General features: G+C 27.2%; 1 protein-coding gene across 4 annotated transcripts in view; it reads left to right on the forward strand.

The window, feature by feature from the left end:
- LOC125048174 (zinc transporter 5-like) overlaps positions 1–5000 on the forward strand; it is a 36396-nt gene that overhangs the window by 4439 nt on the left and 26957 nt on the right. For 2 of the 4 annotated variants that reach the window (XM_047646738.1, XM_047646737.1), the window contains exons 2-3: positions 1070–1129; positions 4047–4106. The gene's annotated coding sequence lies outside the window, so the exon portion shown is untranslated. Of the gene's footprint in view, positions 1–1069; positions 1130–2949; positions 3010–4046; positions 4107–5000 lie in introns of all 4 variants that reach the window. The other 2 variants (XM_047646739.1, XM_047646740.1) reach the window with 2 other exon arrangements.

Genomic DNA, 5000 nt, shown 5'->3' on the forward strand with positions numbered 1-5000 from the left:
GTGTATATTATATGTATACGTATGTGTATATTATATGTATACGTATGTGTATATTATATGTATACGTATGTGTATATTATATGTATACGTATGTGTATATTATATGTATACGTATGTGTATATTATATGTATACGTATGTGTATATTATATGTATACGTATGTGTATGTTATATGTATACGTATGTGTATGTTATATGTATACGTATGTGTATATTATATGTATACGTATGTGTATGTTATATGTATACGTATGTGTATATTATATGTATACGTATGTGTATGTTATATGTATACGTATGTGTATGTTATATGTATACGTATGTGTATGTTATATGTATACGTATGTGTATGTTATATGTATACGTATGTGTATGTTATATGTATACGTATGTGTATGTTATATGTATACGTATGTGTATGTTATATGTATACGTATGTGTATGTTATATGTATACGTATGTGTATGTTATATGTATACGTATGTGTATGTTATATGTATACGTATGTGTATGTTATATGTATACGTATGTGTATGTTATATGTATACGTATGTGTATGTTATATGTATACGTATGTGTATGTTATATGTATACGTATGTGTATGTTATATGTATACGTATGTGTATGTTATATGTATACGTATGTGTATGTTATATGTATACGTATGTGTATATTATATGTATACGTATGTGTATATTATATGTATACGTATGTGTATATTATATGTATACGTATGTGTATATTATATGTATACGTATGTGTATATTATATGTATACGTATGTGTATATTATATGTATACGTATGTGTATATTATATGTATACGTATGTGTATATTATATGTATATGTATATATATGTGTGTATATGTATGTGCATGTATGTATATATATATTATATGTATTGTGTGCATATATAGTTAAACGTTTATGTATATATACTGTATGTATATAATGTATACAATTAAAGTTATGAAAATATGAAATTACATAAAGATGAATATTTAGTGTAATGTAGTCAGAAATACTAAATAAAACTTTATCTTCATAATTTTAACTTTTACACTTACAGGTTATGAAGTGAGAGGCAGACAAGGTGTATCAGGGTTTTTGAGCAATCCTCAAAATTGTGGTGAGTGGCATCATTTGCTGTTAAGTAGTCTGTTGGAAAGGGGTACATAAATGTGTTTCCATAGGTAATTACAGCAAATTCTTTGACTTTGACACCTGACCAAAATTAACCCAATTGGCATGGAAGGCAAGAAGAATACATGCCAAACCCCTGTAATATAAGTTTATTATAATTACACATAGATGGTTCTACATGTGCTTAATTTGTTTCTTTTGTATTATTTAATTGTCTTTAGTGTTACCAAGACTTTAATAACATTCTAATCATCATAATATCAATTAAAATAACAATATCGTGATTAAGATTATTACAAAGAAAACACATTTTCCTGCAATTTCAAGGAATCCTTGGTAGCTAAGCACATGTGGAGCCATCTATATGTAAAAAGACTACCCAGGGCAGTATATAAATCTGTAGTCATTGGGTTAAGAAAAGCTTGGAATGATGATAAAAGGCCGATTCGAGGGCTGCAGCAAGTCTTGGTTTGAGTTCCCTCGCGGTTGAATTCACTGGACGAGCTCATTAAACAGCCCAATGATTATTTCGATGAAGCTTTGATCTTATCTGACCTATATTTGTTAGGAAAATGGTAGTTTGTTGTGTGAATATTAAAAGTTACAAGGATACTAAATACTATGAAGTATATGTATATGTGGTTCAGAGCTGCAAAAAGTATCGGAACTTGGGAACTAGATTCTCAGAATTTTTTTGGGCTTGGCAGAAAATTTTCAGCAAAACTTGATAAAAAACAACTGTTCTATGCAATTACAAAAATTGTTTCTTGATTTTTTCACAACAGAACAAAAGTTCATACAAGTGTAAGTTTAATGTCCTCAGGTTGTAGAATGCATCAAAGCTAATAGCTAATCACAAAGTTGTTTGATTTTTGTTTACTTTTTTGCATAGTCCATCTTTGCCAAAAATAAAAAAGATCCAACGACAACCAAATTACGATATTTTATTGGAAACTTTTTCCAGACCCAATAAATTAGAAGCCCTTCAAAAAAATTTTGCGTACTATTGGTAGAACTATTGTACACAATACTTTTACCTAACAGTAAATTTTTGTCCTGTTTCCCAGGTTCCCAGAAAGGAAAATATTTTTTTGAGCTCTGGCCACATATACATGTATATGTATGTATATATACACTCATGCCTATGTATGTATGTATGTACTTGTCTGTATGTATGTATATTTATATGTATGCATATGTGTATATGTATGTATGTATATTATATATATTTATATATATTTATATATATTATATTATATTATATATATTATACATATTATACATATTATATATATTATATATATTATATTATATTATATTATATTATATTATATTATATATATTATACATATTATATATATTATATATATTATATATATTATATATATTATATATATTATATATAATATATATATTATATATAATATATATATTATATATTATATATATTATATATATTATATATATTATGTATAGTATATATGTAGATTTATGTTTATTATATATAGAGACATAGATATGTGTGTATATATTTATATGGTTGTATATATTTCTATATATACTTATATAATTGTGTATATTTGTACTTGTTTATATTTATAAATATTTATTATATATACATATACATATACATTGTGTCTCTGTGTCAGTTTATGTGTAGCTATGTATACATATACATGTTTGTATATATAAATATGTATTATATAAGATGTTTTATGATAATATGAAGTCATAGAAAAGTAGTTAGTGTTCAGAAAAATACATGAATATACTTCACTTGTTCAGGACTGATTTTTGTGTTTACAGGTTATGAAGTGAGAGGCAGACGAGGTGTATCAGGGTTTTTGAGCAATCCTCAAAATTGTGGTGAGTGGCATCATTTGCTGTTAAGTAGTCTGTTGGCAAGGGGTACATAAATGTGTTTCCATAGGTAATTACAGCAAATTCTTTGACTTTGACACCTGACCAAAATTAACCCAATTGGCATGGAAGGCAAGAATACATGCCATACCCACTGTAATATAAGTTTATTGTAATTACACATAGATGGTTCTACATGTGCTTAATCATTAAGGAGTCAGTTATTAAACATACTTATCTCTTCTGTTTACCCTTTTCCTTAATTTTGGAAAGTTTCTTTTATATTATTTAATTATCTGTAATGTTACCAAGACTCTGATAACATTGTAACCATCATAATATCAATTCAAATAACAGTATCGTTATGAAGAATATTACAAAGAAAACACATTTTCCTGGAATTTCAAGGAATCTTGGTAGCTAAGCACATGTGGAGCCATCTCTATGTAAAAAGACTACACTGGGCATTATACGAATCTGTAGTCATTGGGTTAAGAAAAGCTTGGAATGATGATAAAAGGCCGATTCGAGGGCTGCAGCAAGTCTCGGTTTGAGTTCCCACGCGGTTGAATTCACTGGATGAGCTCATTAAACAGCCCAGTGATTATTTCGATGAAGCTTTGATCTTATCTGACCTATGTTTTGTAGGAAAATGGTTGTGTGCTGTGTGAATATTAAAAGTTATGAGGATAGTAAATACTATGAAGTATATGTATATGTAGTTATACATGTATATGTATGTATATATACACTCATGTCTATGTATGTATGTACATATACACGTGTCTGTATGTATGTATATTTATGTGTATGCATATGTGTATATGTATGTATGTATGTATGTATATTATATATATTATATTATATATATTATATATGTAGATTTATGTATATTATATATAGAGACATAGATATGTGTGTATCTATTTATATGTATGTATATATTTATATATTCTTATGTAATTGTGTATATTTGTACATGTTTATATTTATAAATATTTATTATATATACATATACATATACATTGTGTGTCTGTTTTCAGGTTATGAAGTGAGAGGCAGACAAGGTGTATCAGGGTTTTTGAGCAATCCTCAAAATTGTGGTGAGTGGCATCATTTTCTGTTAAGTAGTCTGTTGGAAAGGGGTACATAAATGTGTTTCCATAGGTAATTACAGCAAATTCTTTGACTTTGACACCAGACCAAAATTAACCCAATTGGCATGGAAGGCAAGAATACATGCCATACCCTCTGTAATACAAGTTTATTGTAATTACACATAGATGGTTCTACATGTGCTTAATCATTAAGGAGTCAGTTATTAAACATACTTATCTCTTCTGTTTACCCTTTTCCTTAATTTTGGAAAGTTTCTTTTATATTTAATTATCTTTAATGTTACCAAGACTTTAATAACATTTTAATCATCATAATATCAATTAAAATATCGTGAAAAAAAGTATTACAAAGAAAACACATTTTCCTGCAATTTGTGGAGCCATCTGTATGTAAAAAAGACTACCCAGGGCAGTATATAAATCTGTAGTCATTGGGTTAAGAAAAGCTTGGAATGATGATAAAAGGCCGATTCGAGGGCTGCAGCAAGTCTTGGTTTGAGTTCCCTCGCGGTTGAATTCACTGGACGAGCTCATTAAACAGCCCAGTGATTATTTCGATGAAGCTTTGATCTTATCTGACCTATATTTGTTAGGAAAATGGTAGTTTGTTGTGTGAATATTAAAAGTTATGAGGATATTAAATACTACGAAGTATATGTATATGTAGTTATATATGTATGTATATATATTCATGCCTTTGTATGTATGTACATATACACGTGTCTGTATGTATGTATATTATATATTATATGTATATATATTATATATTATATGTATATATATTATATATTATATATTATATGTATATATATTATATATATTATATATTATATGTATATATATTATATATATTATATATTATATGTATATATATTATAT

This window comes from Penaeus chinensis, chromosome 43 (genome assembly GCF_019202785.1).
Source record: "Penaeus chinensis breed Huanghai No. 1 chromosome 43, ASM1920278v2, whole genome shotgun sequence".
Classification (NCBI taxonomy): domain Eukaryota; kingdom Metazoa; phylum Arthropoda; class Malacostraca; order Decapoda; family Penaeidae; genus Penaeus; species Penaeus chinensis.